We start from the raw sequence: 13,462 nt of genomic DNA on the forward strand, positions 1-13,462 counted from the left end.
TATCACAGGAGAAAGAAAGAAATCAACCATCACCATATGCTTTGATTAATTCTATGCTAAGGGAACATGTGGGACATCATAGAAGTGGGGCACGCAGTTCAGTTTCAGGAATAAGTGGGGGTGATTCAGGTCAGTTATACAGTCAACAATTACTCAGCACTCACAAAAATATTTTCCAGGAAACATGTTCGTTGAGCAAAGCCCAGCAGGCTCCTGTGTAGTTACCTACATAAAAAGATAACTATATTGATAATGTGGAAGTAAAGAAATTGAGAGAAAATTGTATGCAAAGTCATGGATAGGAGAATATGCTATGTTTAGGAAACACTAAACTTACTATCATGGCTGGATAATAAAGTAGTATATACAAGAAGGGTCACTGTATGCGTGTACTTTGATGTCATCCTAAGGATTCTGAAGTTCACTCTGAAGGAGAAGGTCCAGACATGCCAGTTGTCAATTTATTGCTCTTCAGCTCCAAATCCACCCTTCTTTGCCCTGCTTGTGATATTGGAGTATTTTTCTTAAGCCATATTAGTAGAGGATGCTCGAGGGTGCTAGAGGGCCTCTGCTTCCACATTCTGGTGTACATTTTTATGGCAGGATTCTGAGTACTTCTGAGAATAGCTGTCTATAGAGTTTAGCCAGAACAACATCTTGCAAAATTCTCTACCATGCAGAGGACCATGTATCAGTCATTGTAGAGGCACAGGACCTCTTCCAGATAGGTTCCTATTCTACTTCAATCTTCTTAGCAGTGGTTACTCCCTAGCCTCACTAGATCTCCTAGTCCAGTAACGGTAATCCTCTATCTTGGTTAATAAATCTTAATATGAGACTATTTTGTTCAAATTATTGTGTTTATGTTTCCTAATTAGATCCTTAAGTGACTCAGAATTGGTGCTGAGAAGTCCCAGGAGATAGACCCACAAAGATATGATTTGGGAATTGGTTTGATTTTGCTTATGATCTTGAGCTGAGTGCTGAGCTCGTCAACAATGGGAAGTGGATGTTACTAATCTATGGCATGCAGTGGCATCACAAGTACTCATGATGTCACCTGTGGTTGCTTGTGATGTGGTGCCAACTGAAGCATGTGCTTTGGGAGTCCAAATGACTGCAGCACTTGACCCTATGACAGTAATCCAAGGATTACTAAAGAACTAGGGTATGGGATAAATTCTCCTGAGCGCACTAGAGTGATTACAGAAAGACAACGACAAGCTCAGATCCTTTAACTGTCAGTCAAGTCAAGGTTTGAGCAACAGAATCTTTTCTTAATTACAGCTATTAGATGTTATTACTGAAAATCAAAAGTAACATTTATTTGTGCATGGTTCTATTATTATTGTTATTTACAAGAACAGCTGAATTCACAGTATCACAAATTTCTTTTGTGAATGTTAGGACATTTGTTGGGAAAGTATAGGACCTTGAAAGTCTGACTGAGGATAGATATATGGTTGGACTCAAATGAAACTGACATTCTCAAATCCCAAATCTCTTTGAATCTTCTCTGCCAGTGAAAGTAATTGCCCTACATTGTCTGAGGAGACTAACTTTTCTCTGCTTAAAATCCCTGTGATAATCCCACCTGGGTCAGATATATTAAACAGGGACACTCATTCTCCTAAATATTTTTCACCTTTCAAATTCCTCATGCTGCCAATGAACCCACAACTAGGTTGAAATCTCAGTATGCTCAAGGGGGGACAGGTACATACTATGATCCAGGAGAAAGTAGCTTACATACCCAACAAATTACTGCACTTCGTTTATGTATATTTTCAGAAACCTGAAGTGTATGTAGATTCTAAGGGTGTTAGATAAGACCAAGGAGAGGAAAAGGTAATCTGGGTAAAAAGCAGGATCTGGCTGAATTCATTGATATATCTATACTTACCAGAGACTATGGATTTAATGTGTTAGCTATCAAGCTGAAGGTGGCTCTAACAGCTTAATTGGCTGGTTAGCTAAAATTTGGACTCTTAATGATCAGCTGTTCATGAGCTCAGACTACTCTAGCATAAAGTACAGGAGGGAATCCAAAATCTTGAGGATATATGTACAACCTGAACACCTATCCCCACCTACATTCCACAGGAAGACCCAGGAAACACTTCTTCACTAAGGTATTGAGAAATACATTAGAAAAGAGAGACTCTGTATCATTTAAAACTCCATGGTTGTTCTTTTTTATGGCATAGGTATGACCTAGGGGTGGGACTCTGATTAATACCGCAAGTAGCCTGATTAAAGTCAAGTCTTGGTGAAGATATTGGCATAAGAAAGTAGGAGAGGATGTAAATGATAATATTAGAAATAAATGAAATAGCACGTTAGGCCTGTAATGCAAGTGAAAAATTTACAAAAGCTTAATTGAACTAAAGTAGGAAAAGTGAGGATGGAAAGAAAGATATGAGTGCAGAAAGTCTGCTACTTAGACTTCCATCTAACATAGGGAATGAGAGAGTCCAAACTAATTCCACTTTTCTCATTCTCATTGGATGATGATAGGAATCATGTTATAATTCAGAATAATTTGAAATGAAAGTAGTGGAGGGTTTTTTTTAAGGAAATTTGTTTTGGGATATTTTGGGTTTACAAATTTAGGTAGAGGTAAGCAATTGTGCAACCAGATCTGGACCACAAGAGAGCAATCTGAGCTCAAAAACAAGTTGTAAGCATAATTACTGTGTAAGTCAAAGCCTTAGATAGATAGATGTGAGATAGTTTGCATAGATTATGTAGAAAGAAGAGAAGAGAGGGCAGAGAAGAAACCCCAAGGAAACTTGTATTTAACAGGTGAGTGGAGGAAGAAAGAAACAAGAAATATGGAGAAGGGGCAACCAGAAATGTATTGAAGAAACATGAGAGAGCTCAACAAGAGGTCACCAACAGTGAAAACACCACAGAGACACCTTGAAAGAATATTGATGACCTTAGCAGATCACAGAGGACTGGAGACTGAAGACAGATTTTAACAGGTGAGAAGTGATCAGAAGGTGAAGAAGTGGAGGTGCTGTGGCAGACACTGTTTGACTACATTGAAACTATTTTCAACCCTCTTCTCCTTTACCCATCTCCACACTATAAGCTATAACACCCAATATCTATATTCAGAATCTCCTCTGCAAATAGGGATCACTACTTATAGGCAATAAACTCTAAAGAGAAATCTGCTGTGAGTCTTTAGGGAGATTCATTTTTTTATATTAAATAAAGATAGTCACTGACGGGGAAAGGGGACAAGGTATGGAGGGTGAAGAGCACTGGTTCTATTCCTACTTATGTATATGAATTCAGTTGTGCTGCTGATGCTGCAGCAGCTGTACTGGCATTATGAGGTAACAAATCTACATTTTAAAGCAATCGTATTGAGGATGATAAAATTGTAAGATGAAAAAAGACCTTAAGGACACAAGAGGCCAATACCAGCAAAAATTTAACTCCAGATTTTTTTGTTTGGTGAAAAGAATAAACCCTCATTTATTTGTGCCTTGGTTGTTCAGGTTTTTGACTATTTGTAGTACAAAGCGTTCCTAGAGATTCTCTTAAAAATATTTTTTTGAGGGAATAAACAGGATAGTGACTGGGACATAGGATTTGAAATTTACAGGAAGTTGTTTTGTTTTGTTTTGTTTTGTTTGAAGATTTGGGTATTTGTTTACATTTTATTTTTCATTTTAGGAAGAAAAAAATCTGCACTAACTTGTAAGGTGAAGAGAAGGAATCAACAGACAGGAAGAAATGAATGTATAGGAAAGCAAGATATGCATGATGAAGAAAAGTCCTAGATAAGACTAAGTGATGGACAGTACAGGTAAAGAGATTAGCCTCACAAAGACTAAGAGAATTTTCTCTTCCTCTAGGGGAACAAGACAAATTTGGGAAAAGAGTTGGGAAGAAGGGCAAAGGGAAGCTGAGAGAATTGTCATTTTTATTACCCTGTCATAGTTCTCAGGTCAGCCAACCTTGCTATTCAGTTCTACTCAACTAGCCTAGAAAGTCTTTTCCACTCTGCCCAAGATCCAAACAAGCTCCAAAAAATCAAATCTCAGTTAGACTAGGGATGGATTAATTTCTCTTACCTCCCTCCTTCCCACAAGTTACTTTGTAGTTTAGTACAGGATTTAGTACAAAAGAATAAATATATGACTAGAAATGAAGGCAGGCATAGGGAAAAGTAATTTCAAGGACCTTCAGTCCAGGCCTGTAATAGGCAGTGACCTACTTACCCTGCAGGTAAGATGAGTCTTGCCAAAATACTCAGCATGTGCTTCTGTACTGTCCAGGAATTTAGAAAGGTGATGTGAGATCCCTGGGCAAAAGATGCAGTGTCAGAACAAGTTTGACTTTCATTATTTGTAACTCTGGGTTATCTTTGGCTGCAGTGATTTAGTATTTTAAAATAAAATACTATGTAAAAATAAAATAAAATAAAAATCTTGACTTTTTGTCTACAACGAATGTGGGAGCAAAATGTCAGCTACTGCTGAACTTTGCTGCTCACCTCAATTGAGTCACTAAGTTTACACACTACTTATTGACCTTCAGGTTTAGCAATTGCAAAGACTGATTTGATCAAAGATGGAACAAACTGTCTTATATTCTGACCTCTAGCAGTCGCTTTGCCTCTTTTTAGATTTTTTAGCATCATAGCAAACGGCCCAGTCTTTCACATAGCTGGCAAGTTCTCCATTGTAATTCTCAGGATCAGGTTTAAAAACAATGGAAATCTTTAAGCCTCCCTTCTTGGCTGGTAAAGAACTTTTAGGGTACTAGAATCACTGCTGCCATTCACCCTCCTATCTCTGGAATTGGCTTCAAAGGACTCTGTAGCCTCACATTAAATAGGTCTTAATATATAGCTGTGGTAAGAGGGTTCATATGATCTTATGAATTATTATTCCTGGCTGGGCTGTTTCTAAGCCAATTCAAGGGCATACTGTACTTTAGAGAGCCAAAAGCTCATACCTTAAAAGTCTACCCATTCCATTCAATTCTAAGCATTATTCAGCACTTATAAAGAAAAAGAAAGTAGTGATGACTCTTGATACCCTTATTATAAACTCCAAGGAACAAGACGGTGTTTGGCCCCATTTTAAGAAGGCAAAGAAAAGGCTGTCAAGTGCTGATTAGTAAGTTAACTTTCTTAGATATAATGCCAGACCCATCACAACCTCCCCTGTACAAGAAGGAGAAAGGCCAGCATGTGATATAAGAAAGTTTTACTGAAAGGGGGTGTGGCTATTACTAAGCACTGATCATACTGAACTTTGCCTGAGCCCTGTGCTCCTGGAAAATAGCTGTTGTCAAGAAGTGCTCCCACGGTTTTGTGTTCTAGGAAATGGCTTCCTCTAAAGAAACACCCTTTCCAGGATGACTTAGAGAAGACTTACAGATGACCACCCGGTTTACCAATGACAAGGATAGACCCTTGTCATCCAAGACCCTTTAAATTCCCATTCTTGTTACCTGAACTGTTTGTACTGTTTGTCCTCACTGGCCAATCTGAACAAAATATCCAGTAGGCTGCATAATTTCAACTTTCAGGCTTCTCTCCTCCCCTCAGGACCCTGAATTTTGAGCTACCCACAGTTTGTGCCTGCATGGAAATGTGGAACACCACCTCCTAGGAGACCCTCTTCTGAAAATTAGCTCACCTTAAATGCATTCTCCAATCAACTCTCCAGTCGCATTGCCCTGCCACGGTCCTCATTTATTCCTCCCTTTAAAAAATCCTTGTCCACATGACCTTCAAGGTGCTGAGAGACCATCTTGACTGAGCATTTTCCCTATTGCTTAAGCCCCATCCTGCTCTTGCAAAGGTCCCTCTTTCCCATTGCAGTAATTGTTTCAAATAGTCTCTTCTTACTACCTCCAGATTTGTTTTTATTTGACAAGACTTAGTTTAGTTGGCTTCATAGAGAGGAGTCTTTCTTTATAGAGAGGTGGTTAATTGGCAACCATGTTGCTAAACTAAAATCTTGGGGCCCAGAAAGGTGAATGATCTCCTAAATTTGGGGTCCAGAAAGGTGAATAATCTGATGGAGCATACTCTACCTCAAACCTCAAAGAACTTTGCTGTCTGATATAATTTGTGACTAACTTTGTACTGAAAAAGATAGTACAATATAACCTGCGCATGTTATGAAGTTGTCACATAATACAAAGCAGGGGGAGTGAGGAGATGATGTGATAAAGTGTGTCACTTAGCAGGGCAGCATGATATAGAAAGAACCATTCCTGGCCTGCAGATCAGGCACCCTGCATTCCTTTCCTGCATCTATTAAATGACCTTTGGAAGATGACTTATTCTCTTTGGGACTTCTGTAATTTTATCTGTAAAATGAGGGGATTGAACTTCATGATCTCTAACCTCCTTTCCTGCTCTAGAAGTCTATGATTCTAAAACAATTTAGAGTAAATCATAAAGACAAACCTTCAGGCAGTCAGATCAGCAAAGGTGACTGCAAAGAGGGCTACATGGTGTTATGGCCAGGGCCATAATGAGATTTGTAATTAAATATAACAACATGGGGTCATAATCAGATCTCATGCTTCAGAAACCACATTAATCATGATAGGGATCAGGTAGGTCACTCTCCCCAGAACGCAATGGGGACCTTGAAAAGGAAAGTGAAATGTCCCTTTCCCTCTCCAGCACCAAGCAGTATACTTTAGAGGGAGAAAGCCTGGGCTGGGCCAGAGACTTGAGCTTTAATTTTGTACTGCACTTTAGCTTCCACCTCAGCAAAATAAGAAATTTAGCTCTACACTCTCAAATTTCCCCCAACTATCTGAAACAAAGAGGAAACTATTGCCCCCGAAGGCTGCCAAAACATGTCAAGTTTCTATTTTCTTAAAAATTGAGTTAGGTATTTACTCCTACTCCATATTCCGAGTCTGTCTCAAACATAAAATATTTAAAATAATTTGTCACACTATAAAACTAATAACCCATAAAGACTGTAAATTTTGTCTTGCAACCTCAAGACACCGCAGTGAGGCGGGTGGTAGTGATCTGCGAAGAATAGGCATGGGGTACCTGGCTAGACCCTTCTAGAACTGATATTCTATGAGGCTTAGGTATATTCTTGCTTTTTTACCGATCTGTCTTTTATTAGATCATAAACTCTGGTGTGTGGAGGGGGGTCGTGGTGGGGGGCATTGGGACAACAGGTATTGGTTAGGATGTAAAGGGAGCAACCCTGGGAGAGTGAACGCCAGGAAGAAGGCGTTTATAATGAAAATGTTGATTCCTAGGAGAAGGGAAAAAGAAGGAAAAGCAGACACAGTGAGGCTTCAGACTCCTTGGAGCTCAGATCAAATGTATCAGATCCGACAAGCCTGAGGCCAGCCCTGAAGGACAGAGACAATACGATGGTGCAGCCTAATAAATGCCTCAAAACCTGCTCTGTCTCATTCAAAACTAGCATTTTACACAAGGCAGTTCCATCTATATTTAAAATGATGTGATTTGGACACATTTAATTCTGCATTCCCATACTCATACCATTAATAAGGCCACTTGGATGGTTCAGGGTGAGCTACAGCTAAGATCTAGCCCTGCAACTACCTAGGTCTGTACCCATATATTGAAAGACTCTGAACTTACTACAAAAGTGAAGTGGTTGATCATTGAGCTGCCCTTCCAAAGGTCATCCCAGTGTACCCTATGATCTTCCCAACCAATTCTCCCTGCTTCCAAGACTATTACAGCATATACCCCTTCAAATCACAAACTTACTTAGGACCCACCTCAAGATAGAGAAATGAAATTGAGCACGGTACGGTTCCTGTCCTCACGGAAAATACAGAAAGTTGAACAGCTGATTACAATGCAGTTCAATTTCATAGATGTATAAACTCCTTCTACTCTTGCCTTAACTCTGGAGCAGAATTAGCAAAAACAAGATTCTTCTGGATGCTTGCTTCTCTGAGAAGGTGGATGCTAATTTAGATTCAACCTGAAGCTCTTGGAGTGACCCCAGTACCTTATGACTGTGAAGTCTACTTCAAACTGCCACAAACTAGACATCATAAAGATACTTGGGAGCACTGCGGTCTATTGATAATTTGATATCCATTGGTTGAAATATTTTAAATAATCCTTGTACTACTTGAGCGTGTACAATATTGTTCAGAAATTGGTTCAGTAAAAAAATTGACATAAAGTCATCTCTGCCTCCCAGACCTTAAGGTCAGGATTCAGCAAATTCAGCCTTCCAGAAGAGCCTTTAAGTTTGAAGAAAAAATACTACCAAATCTAGTGAAAACAGCTATTGTAAAGATTACAGTCTCCTGAGATGCATCGATATAATATTACATACTGTATTGGATAATCTTGGTATTTTCCTAGGTGGAACAGGCAGAATCATGGTCCCCCAAAGATATTCATAACTTAATCCTTGCAACTTGTGAATACACTATGATACTTGACAAAGCGGAATGGAGATGACAGAGGGAATTAAAGTTTCTACTCAGCTAACCTTGAGATGGAGTGATTTTCCTAGATTATCTGCTGAGACCATCATAATTACAATGTATAAGTGGAAGAGGGTGGCAGAAAAAAGGAGAACTAAAGAAATAGACACACGGAAAGCCAATATTGCTGGCTTTGAAGGTGGAAATGGAAGATAAAGAATCAAGTAATGTGGGTAGCTCCCAGAAGCCAAGGAATAGGTTCTTCCCCAGTGCCTCCAGTTAGATCAGAAGACCCATTTCAAACTTCTCAGCTCCAGAACTGTGAGTTAGTAAATTAGTGTTATTTACAGCCATTAAGTTTGTGGTACCTTGTTACAGCATCCATACCAAATGAATATACTAGTTACATGGAATAGAGAGAAAAGCAATTGAAGCAGCCAACAACAGCTCAGGTAGAGAATAGGGAGTCATAGAAACCAGAAGCAGACCCACAGATGGCTGGAAAGATTGCCTAAAGAGAGAAGGGAGGAAAACCACCAATTAGGAGAAAATTGTACTGTGGGGAGACCACAAACCACAAGAGCCCTGAGAGAGAGGAATGTGGAACCACAAAGCAGTCAACCACAGAGCTATGGGAGTTCCTGAAAAACCAAACCAGTCCTGGGCTACAACAACTGCTTCTGAAGGCATAATTTAATTCAAAGGTTGACTGTCTTATGTTTCTAAAACTGACCAAGTCAACGTAAAAATGTTTAAGTGCATTCTGTATGTTCTTAGAAGGAAGGAAACTGTAGACTATTTGGAATTATTTTCTCTTAGTTGCCAGAGCCAGCAGTGTTTTTATGTATTATGCATGTTAGCATGACTATGATTCCCCATCTTTTTTTCTGCCCTAAGCCAATTGCATGCATAAAAGCCAAACATTATCAATAAGTTATTCTTCGCGTGGGAACCCAGTAGGAAAAAAAAAGTAAATTCAAATGTCTGTGAAGATGAGGGCATGTATAGCTTGAAAAATATCCTTTTGTTTCCATGACATCACTTTTTCTTAGTCATCTCTTTTCCACACTGACCACATCTCATTTTTCCTCCCCAGTTTCCTTTACTCATTACATTATGGTTCTCCCAGGTTTACTATCTCCATTTTTTCCCCTCCTTTTTCTTGCTATATGCTATGTAAAATCCACCAAGCTGGTGGCTTTCATGACCTTCCAGATGACAGTGTTCCCAAGCCTTATCCCTAACTCATAATTTTCTTCTGAGTCACTGATCTGCATTTCAAGAATTTGAATGCCCAGTAACATGAAAAACTCAAAATGTGTCTAAATAATTTCTACCCTCATTTACCTTAAAATTCTATCTAGTCCTTTATGCTTCACCTCATTTAATTGGAATACCAACCATCCATTTGCTCAATTCCAAAAGCTGGACATTACTTCTCTTTGAGTGGCACAATCCTGGCACTGGAACTACTGGTGGCAGCCCTTTTCTTAGCACGTTAGTACACTTTATTATGGCACTGTTCTCAACAAACACTTTAAAACTAAGTGACATAAAACAATATTGTATTACGGTCATTTATTCTTTGAATCAGGAATCTGGAGAGAGGACAGTGAAGATGGTTTCTCTTTCCTTCATGATATGTGTGGCTTCAGGAAGATTCGTAGGCTGTGGGTAACTTAATAGCCCTGTGCCAGCCTCATCAAGAGGCATCTTCATTCACATTGCAACTATCTTTGAAAAGCATAATCTACAGCAAATATCACACTTGTATGAATCTTTACAAATGTGTGGCATTTGTCACATTATAATTGTTATAGAAATTTAAACTCATCATAACTTTTAAACTATGACAATTATTAGAACCATTGCCAGATCCTGTCAATTGATGTATTTAAAAATACATCTATATTACAAATTTTGGAAAATATTTTGATAAATGTTTTTTACTGTTTTTGAGAGAGAGAATCTTGTTTTGCTGCCCAACCTGGAGTGCAGTGATGCAATCTCAGCTCACTGCAATCTCCGCCAAGAGGTTCAAGCTATTCTTCTGCCTCAGCTTCCTGAGTAGCTGAGATTACAGGCACCCTCCATCATGCCCGGCTAATTTTTGTATTTTTAGTAGAGACGGTGTTTCGCCATGTTGTCCAGGCTGGTCTCAAACTCCTGACCTCAAGTAATTCACCTGCCTCAGCCTTCCCAAAGTGCTGGAATTACAGGAGTGAGCCACCATATCCAGTTGATAAATGCATTTTTAATGTGTCAATTGTAATCTTATGTAGGATTTTTTTTCTCTGTATTTAAAAACATTATTTTTAGAGATTCCTCAGACAGCCAATGTGGTTTAGGCAAATAAAAGGTTAACTCTCAGTGTTACTTGAATGAATGAATAAATGAATAGCAGAAATAAAATATTGCCATTTAAGTGGTAATTTCTAGTTATGTTTTTAAAGCACAGATCATCTCACTTCCCAAGAATGCTAAACAAATGCAGATATTCTTTTGGGCTAAAAATATATTTTATTTTGTCTGTTTGGGTCCATATTTCATTGGTGTTCAGTAAACCAGTAAGCATAATTATGTAATAATTAAGCAATAATTAAAACAATATATTATGGTTTCTGTATTATAACACTCTGAGGAGTTCTGATTCCATGCATTGAAGCAAAATAAACAAACAAATGAACCTAGAGAATGTTCATTTAGTCCTGCCTTTCCCAGATTGAGTTCTATAAAATGCTGGTTCTGTTATATATTTTTAAAAAAAGAAAAGGAAAGAAGGAAGAAAGGAAAGGAGATGAAGAATAAAAGAAAAGAAAAAAGTTGGGGTGTTTGCTGGTCAAGTTAAATGGAGAAATACATGGTTTAACCAAGCATAAAATATGTCTTTGCTTCATGCTGATGGTGAATCCCTGAAAATAGAGAAGTTTTCAAAATCTTCCTTCTCCTGAGCATCACATTTTATGGAAAGACTGGTTCAGTCTAGTTTCCTCATGTTGTACCTATGGAAACCATGGTCCAGAAAGGCAAATGACTTGTCCAAGGACAATCAGCTGTGAGGAGCAGGCCAAAACTGGAATCTGTCTCCTAGTTTCCAGTCCAAAGCTGTTTCCACTTTCCCACTATGCCAATTCATTAACAGTGTGGGTACCTTCTTGCACAGAACAGAGCAATATCAGTGAATGAAAATGCCAGTCGCAGACTGATCGTTGGAGTAAGTAATCTGAATGGGCAAGAATGATGAGACAGAAGTAATCTTTCATAGAGTTTCTGCTCAAGTGAGAGCTGCTGACATATTTCAGGTATGTAGTTTCTCTTTGAAGAGCATCTTGTTTTTACCTCCCTCTATTCCTGAGATCCCTACAGGATTTGTGGTGAGATGAGGTTTGGGGAAAGCATGGAACTTGACAAGAGGCCGAGCAGAGAGCCAGTTCTATGGCTGCAGAGAAAGCAAGCAGTGGTGCTGAGTTTCTACTCTACCTTCTGAAAAGCCAAAAGATGAGAATATGACCTGAGCAGCTGACTTGGAGTACGAACATGCAAGATTCATTACCTTTAGATGTGAAGTGTTGTTTTGTTTTGTTTTTCATTCATGTGTACAGATTGGAAAGATTTTCTTCTCCTTTTTACTCTTGAAATAATCACTTTTGGCTGGGTGTGGCGGCTCATGCCTATAATCCCAGCACTTTGGGAGGTCAGGATGGGCAGATCACTTGAGGTCAGGAGGGAGAGCAGCCTGAACAACATAGTGAAACCCCATCTCTTCTAAAAAAAAAAAAATACAAAAATTAGCCAGGTACAGTGGCATGCACCTGTAGTCTCAGCTACTTGGGAGGCTGAAGCAGGAGAATCCCTTTAGCTGAGATAGCACCACTGTACTCCAGCCTGGGTGACAGAGTGGGACTGTTTCAAGGAAAAAAGAAAAAAAGAATAAATTATCAATTTTAACATCATAAGGCATAGAAGAAACCTATGAAATTGTTCATTTGACTTCTGGACAGTCTGAATATCTTAATAATTTCACATCCTGAGGGGCAGCCTCCTTTCCTTCTTTATTTTTCTTTCTTTTTTATTTTTTGAGATGGAGACTCACTGTGTCACTGAGGCTAGAGTGCAGTGGCACAATCTTGGCTCACTGCAACCTCTACCTCCCTGGTTCAAGCGATTCTCCCACCTCAACCTCCCAAGTAGCTGGGATTACAAGCACCCACCATCATGCTTGGCTTATTTTTGCATTTTTAGTAGAGATGAGGTTTCACCATGTTGGTCAGGCTGGTCTTGAACTCCTGACCTCAGGTGATCCCCCTACCCCAGTCCCCCAAAGTGCTGGGATTACAGGTGTGAGACACAGCACCCAGCCCCTTTCCTCCTATACTCCCAGAATCTGACTTGTGCATAGCTAGTAAGAGCTTAGGAACTGAGAAATAGCTGAAGAAAATGAGGTTTCTAGGTAAGGGACAAAAGAGGATCAAAGATTCAGAAGCCATGAGAGAAGAAGAGAAACAGGTAGTCCAACAGAGACTCTGAACAGTCCTGAAACAGTGGACAATCCCAAGGTCAGAGAATGGAGGCAGCCAGGAGTAAATGAAATGGGAAGCAGGGCTGAGGGAGGGAGCTGAAGAAAGGTGGCATGCAAAGACTGTTTGAGGCCTACCTGTACACACTTGAATGACTAACCAAATAGGCCATTTGGGTTACGAATTGCATCGCTCCTTCCTTCCAGTGATGAAACACAGTGTTAGAATGATGGTATCTTGTCAAGGAAATGGTATGACAGTTTTCAGATACTGCCATAATCTCATTCAATCTGTTCCCTTCTTTGCTTCTACTGCAGCCACTTTTCTTCAAAATTTGATAGTAAAGGAGTATGTGATTGGGCTGCAAGGTAATTGTCAAAGGACTCTTAGAAATTCTCCTTGGAGATAATACAAAATAGTCTATGGTGTCCCAACAGAAATACCAATTTTGAAAGAGATGTGTGGAGAGGAGGATAGTGAGACAATTTGAAAAATACGCTAAATTAACTGATGAG

The 13,462-nt window shown here is 39.3% G+C and overlaps 1 long non-coding RNA gene across 1 annotated transcript; it reads left to right on the forward strand.

Moving 5' to 3' along the window:
- Window positions 1-1,104: 1,104 nt before the first annotated feature.
- LOC118145112 (uncharacterized) lies at window positions 1,105-7,401 on the forward strand. Its single transcript, XR_004730283.3, has 4 exons — window positions 1,105-1,255; window positions 2,806-2,987; window positions 3,691-3,823; window positions 7,270-7,401. It is a non-coding gene; the product is annotated as an uncharacterized LOC118145112 (long non-coding RNA).
- Window positions 7,402-13,462: the final 6,061 nt, after the last annotated feature.

The sequence above is a fragment of the Callithrix jacchus genome, chromosome 8, assembly GCF_049354715.1.
Source record: "Callithrix jacchus isolate 240 chromosome 8, calJac240_pri, whole genome shotgun sequence".
NCBI classification, from domain to species: Eukaryota; Metazoa; Chordata; class Mammalia; order Primates; family Cebidae; genus Callithrix; species Callithrix jacchus.